Below are 6,710 nucleotides of genomic sequence, written 5' to 3' on the forward strand. Positions count from 1 at the left end.
TGAATAGGATGACATAAGAACTGAATGGTGACACCTTTGTAAGGATGGTTTGAACCTCAGCAGGCAAATTCCATTGAACTGCGACTGAGCACTGAGGCCCTCGTGAGGAGTGCAGGGTGTAGTGTCTGGCAGGAGTGTCAAAGGACAGCTTGCTGTGATCACCATAGCTTTGGATGTACTGGTTGTGGAAGGAACAGCAGCCTTAATGCAGCAGTCACATGATTTTATTCTCTATGGTGCAGTAGAATTGAACAGGAAAGAACTTACTTTGCCAGTTGGTGCAAGCAACAGAAAGATGTTGAAATGATGCTTTATTTTAAAACATACTTTTCATTAAAAATTTAAGATTTTCCATTAGTTGAACATGATCAACACTCTCTAAATTGGCCTGTTGCCCTTGAAATCTGTTGTTCCAGGATTATGATTATCTTAAGCTGAATACTTTTTCTTATTTTTAATATTTGGTCGTTAAATTTTACACAAGCCAACCTAGCTTTAATAGAAAAAAGACATAAACTTTCAGCTATTTTTCAGTTATTATTTATGTAGACTATGCTGCTTTCAAACAGAAGTAATCCTGATTGGAGGCGCCGCTTTGGTTTCTTTGTAGACTTCAAGGGTTACTTTGCCCGTGAAACACATGAGGGCAGCAGAGGACTTCTGAAATGTAGTTACAAACCACACAGCTTTCATTTTTATTTTAATTAAAATAAATAACCCTCAAACAAACAAGCAAAAAAAAAATCCCCTCCTATTTTGGGAAAATAGATGTATCTCAGATTTATTTGCATTAAAAATTCTGTATAGTATAGGAAGAGGAAAATGTTTGTTTCCCCTGGATTTGCTCTCTGTGTACTAAATAGCTGTTTGAATATATCTTGGTCAGGAGGAGAGATTGTAAGAAAAGTCAGTATCTCCTCTGGTGACTGGCTCAAGGGAAAGAAAGTGTAACAAACAGCCAGAGGTAGGTGACTGACAGCCAAAATGTTTCAGATGGTTTTCTTTTTCCACTGAAATACCTACCGTGCCATAAAAACATTTTGTGCCTGTGCTCAGATGAACAAAATCCCACCCAAGTACACAGAGGGCTCAGTCTGCAGGCATGCAGTCCCTGCTCTGCTTTAAATTACTCCAGTGTGAATTTAGCCATGCTTCATTAAGATAAATGAAAATACAGTTATAAAAATAATGTAAGAATAAGGCCTAAAAGAAGAATAGGGTATAGATAGGGTATAGAGGTGTTTGTTTGGTATATTGGGGGTTTTTTGTGTGTTTTTTTTTTAGTTTTTTTTTTTTGTTTGTTTGTTTGGTTGAGTTTTTTAAAGGCTTTATTGATGCAATTCTTATTGGTTCATTGACACAGGTAAGCCATGTATTAGTTACACTAGTCATCACAGACAGATGGTAAAAATATTTTTATGCTTTTCCCCCCCCCCCCCCATTTTTTTCTGATTTAAAATGTTATAACTGTAAATAGCTTTTTAAAAATATATTTTAATGAAATTTTACATATCTCTATGCCATTCTGGCTATTCCTTAGAAGTATTTGATGAGCTGAAACAGTGCATACCAAGGGAAGAAACAATGATGAATATATATTTAGGAACCTCTAAACTCATTGTAAGATGTTTTCTTTAAATAAGGATATTCCTTTATTAAGAGAATCAGCTGCAAAATACCCATTTCTAAGATTTCTAATGACACACCAGTATTATTAGTGGGTGGGATTTTATGGTATTACAGGTTCAGATTGAAAGATCATGTTTATATTTACTAGTCAGGCTTTTTTTTTCCTCCAGAGATTTTTGCTTAGATGTTTGAAATATTTAATTAAATCTAGTTGGACAGCCTAGCTTCAGTAGTGACCCCTGGCCTCTGGGTTTATAATTAGCATAGCAAACAGGGCAAAATACAAGAAATTACTACTAAGTTGGAGACAGGTGTGCAAAGGATGGATGTCGCTGCTCCTAAGGGCATTAATGAGATGTGTTAATGGACCTTCAGGTAGGAGGGATGCCTTTATAGCACTTGAGGAGGTATTTATTTAGCAGCAGTTTGAATTCCTTATATGTTTTAGGCATATAAGATGTATAATAAATGGAAAAGAAATCCATTTCTGTTGTGTGGTTTTCAGCCTCAGAGAGAAATTATTTAAATCCAGCAGATGGAGCTAAGTGCCCTTCTTAAAAAGGCTTGTGGGGAAAAATTGTGTTTGAGGATCTGCTTATTTTAAGACCTTGCAGAGGTGTTGTTTGCTAATACAGTTGCACTGGTAACAATTACTAAATGTAAGCAAAGCAAGTGAGAATTGCAATCTTGGGATGAAATGCATTCCTGTGAGGGTAAATGAGTGCTGTTGATGTAGCCAGTGTTCAGAAATTGTCTTTTCGGAGCCCCAAGCTGGAATTTTTAAAATTTGTGAGAAGCAAAGAAATTTACACATGGGAGCACTTGGGTTTGCAGAAATAACCAAACTGTGCCAGGGGCTGCCTTAGGTGGATCATGACAAACATCTGTGTTGACCATGAAGTCTCTCCTGGTAGAATGATCTTCCTTTGCAAATAATGAAATAACTGTAGGATCTGCTTCTCAAACCTGACTTTATCTTAGCTGAATATCCTAAACACCAGTAAGTCTCTAGCTCCTTTTAAAAGGTTTTGCTTCAATCTTGTCAGTAAGGGATGAATTATGAATGAAGAAAGCTGGCAGTGGAGCTAATATTCAAAATCAAACAGTGAAGGAAAAAATAAAAATGTAGAAAGGAGCAACACCTTTTCTGAGTGAGAATGAAGTAAGAAGTCTTGTCAGTTTTAGGGATCTGAGAATTGGCTTTTCTCTGAGAAATCTGATTTGCTCTGTCTTCATTGCCAGTTCCACTTGCCAGCGTCTACAAATTCACATTTAGTATTCTCAGCTTAGAAAATGTCTCATATCCAGGTCATTCAAGTCTTATTTTCTTGTTGGCTTTTTGCTTGTTTGTTTTCAGTCTTTTCAGAAAGTGGGTTAAGTGGTCAGCTTTTCAGGAAGAATTTCAGGCAGTATTTGCTGCAGCTTGGCTTAAGGGCATAAGTACAGATAAACATTTTTTCACTGTAATTGTTCTGATTTCTTCCATCAAACTTTTTAACCATGGGATGCGGACAAAGGGCTTAGATGTAGAAGTAATGCTGTTTTACAGACTCTAGTTTGCAGATTTCTGTAAATGCTCCAGTTAGTTTGTTTGTATATCCTTCATGAATTCCTCATCAGTGACTTTGTTGTTAGAGGAATCCAGCAGGAGATTAAGAGGCTTTTCAAAATTCACCTGAAAGGAGAAACAAAATTAAAGAAAAAAAAGCACCATTTAGAAATCAAGGTATTTCTATCCTACATAGATTTTTGTTCTCCTTTTTGGAGGATCTGCTTGCTGACTTTCTCCATGGGTGATTATAATTAAAAATGCTGTTGAATCATCCCAACTTTATTTTCTTTCTGTTTCATTATTCTTTCTGTTTCCTATGCAATACCTTCGTCTTTTGTTTTACTGTGGAACTTAAAAGAATGGATTTTACAGTCACGTTGGTGTGAATCAGTTGTGACTTACTGCTGTAATTATAATACTATTGAAGTTATACTTTGTCCCTGTAGTGCTTTTTATACATAGTACTCCAATGCTCTTTGTGGGAAGGTCAGCAATGTAAAACCAATGTCAATATGGACACAGATCTCATGCCTGGGTGCAAGACTAGCCTGTGCACAGAAATAGAGGGTCTGTTTTACATCAGTGGTTGAGTTTTTTTATTGTGTATTTTTATTTTTTTGCTGGAAGGTTAACTTGTTTTGTTGCTTAAGACTTTGGTCTAAAGGGCTTTCATGCAAGAGGAGTGACAGTCCTGCCTTCCCTGCTGCTGCTTGTGTGAAATGCACCTCCATGTTGCCACTGTTTCCATACATGCTGCTAAAGAGGATGAGCTTTTCTGAAAAGAGTCTATCAGAGTCTTGCAGCTCTGACATGCTGGGAAGGTATTAGGACCCAACTGCCTGTGGAAAATGGAATGATTAGTATGCAGGAAAATAGATTTAGAGAAAGAGGTGTAGGACTATGCCCTTGTTTACCTCTTTTGTTGCCAAAGGAAGCACACAACCTGCCATGATTGTCATCTTCAGCCTGCTTCTATGGCTGGTATAAGAGTGCCATGTCATTATCCTGGAATTTTACTCACAGAATGGATGAGATTGGAAGGAGTCACTGGCAGTCATCTCGTCCAGCCTCACTGCTCAAGCAGGGTCCCCTAGACCATGAGGATTGTGCCCGATGACTTTGAATATCTCCATGGAAGGAGACTCCATGACCTCTCTTGGCAACCTGACGAGTGCTTGGTCACCTGCACGGTGAAGCTTTTCCTCATGTGCAGGTGGAACCTCCTGTGCATCAGTTCTGCCCACTGCCTCTTGTCCTATTACTTGGCATTACTGAGATGAGCCTGGCTCTGTGCTTCTGTCACCCTCCCTTCAGGTACTGACAGACATTGATGAGTTCCCCTCTCAGTTGACTCTTCTCAAGGCTGAACAGGCCCTTTTCTCATAAGAGGGGTGATCCAGACCCTTCATCATTTTTGTAGTCTTCCACTGAACCAGCTACAGGAGCTCCATGTCTCTCTTGTCCTGAGGAGTCTAGAACTAAACACAACACTCCAGATTGCCTCACCAGGGCTGAGCAGAGGAGCAGGATCAGCTCCCTTATCCTGTTGGAATGTTCTTCCTAATGCACCCAAAGACACCATCAGCCTTTCTAACCACAAGAGCCCTGCATGTTTATGGACAAGTTGTCCACCAGGACCCCCAGGTCCTTCTCTCCTGAGTTGCTTTCCAGCAGGTCACCCCCAGCCTGTCCTGGAGCGTGGGGTTGTTCCACCTCAAATGCAGGACCCCACAATTGCCTTTGTTAAACTTTGGACAACTGTGAGACAGACCACACAGTCGCCTTTGTTAAATTTTGGACAGTTCCTCTTGTTCAGTTGCAAGAACGGATTCTTCTTTTTAGAAAGAAAAAAGTGCAGTAGGAGTGTGTCACATATACTTACATTGATAAAAGTTTGGAGACAAAGAAAAGGTAAAAATGCTTTTGTCATGCAGAAAGGAAGGATGTTTCAGGATTCATAAAGATGTTCTTGCACTTGGCTTAATGTAATCATCATATAAATTGGAATTGGAACATATTTTGAAGTTGAAGGATCATAGGATAATTTATTATGCATATGTAAAGCAAAAGTCAGGAAAATTCTGGGCTTGTAGCTGTTTTTACTTCATGTGAATTTTGGACTTAAATTGTTATTTTAATATAATTTCAAATAAGTGTTGACTTTTCCAGTGAGCTGATGTTCTTTTATGACTGTAAACAAAAGTTTAGTTTCACCATTCTGTCATCCTAGTGGGAGCTTTAGATGCTGTAGACAAGGAAGAGCTTTGTGTGAGTGTGTAATTTTAGTGATATGAAATTAATGTTATGGAGGGCACAACTGAATCTTGTTACAGACTTTGAATTTGTGTCTGCAGCTTGTCAGGGGGATGGGAGAAATCCTATCACAGCTTCTAGTTTTCTTCTTACAAACCACTACAGTCAGCCTCCTGTAAGGCCATACATGGCAGTACACTTAGTTTCCCAGATGATTAAATTACATTGGTTTGAAAATATTAGATGATGTCAGAACTGTTCCACAAAAAAAAAAAAAAAAAAAAAAAAAAAAAAAAAAAAATCATTAATTACTCAAGTATTTATTGTGTTTGGGTTGATTTAAAACATAATGACAGCTGACTTCACCCTTTCTCTGTTAGCAAAAGTTAATTGTGGTTTTAAAAGGGTAGTGCCAGGTTTTGGGTCTTAAGGTCTGACTTATTTTGGTTCATGAAGATACTGAGCTGCTCTTCTAATTTTCCCAGGAAGTAAAAACTTTATATGTAATATAAGGCAGATTCGTAGTAATGTGGTTAGCATTCTCTGTTCTGCACCCCACAGCTTCTCATGTGTAGCAGAGCACAAAGGAGAATTGGAGAGCCAATTTCTTTTGAAAATCCTCATCATGGCAAATGTTCCATGTTACCTTCTAAAAGCAAAATTTTCTTGTATCTCAGCTTTTCCTTGGCATATTGAGAGATCATTCAAGTTGAAGCCCTTCAAAATAGGGATGATTGGAGACATTATTCTTTCAAAAGGACACAGGAAATATGTTCTACTTGTACAAAAGCCCTTAAAGTATCATTTTCCTCATAGTTTTTTTTTTTTTAGATGTGTTTTAATAACCAGGCTAGCCATGTACAGAACATCTACAGTGTGTTTGTTGTGACAGCTCAGTATCCAAAGGCTTTGAGTACACAACATGGTAGAATTTGAGGGAAAGAAATAGATATTTAGTATTACACGAAAAGGATTTAATATCTATTTGAACACCTACATTTAAGTTTCACTTAAAATTACCAACATTACAGTAATATTTTTTTAAGCAACAGTTTTCAAATAGATTGAAGTAATTCTTGAGGGAACATTCTGTCTGAAGAATGATATATGTGTACAGGAGATGCTCATGCTAAAAGTATGGAAGCTTTTTAGGCTTTGAGCCTGTCAGCCCCACCGAGAGGTCTGGGTTGACTTACCAGCATGTCTCTGGGTTTTAATACTAATGGAGAAACATCGTGTCAAACTATGTTTTTTTTGTCTTTGTGTGGTCATTTCT

The sequence above is a fragment of the Molothrus aeneus genome, chromosome 4 (genome assembly GCF_037042795.1).
Source record: "Molothrus aeneus isolate 106 chromosome 4, BPBGC_Maene_1.0, whole genome shotgun sequence".
Taxonomy (NCBI): Eukaryota; Metazoa; Chordata; class Aves; order Passeriformes; family Icteridae; genus Molothrus; species Molothrus aeneus.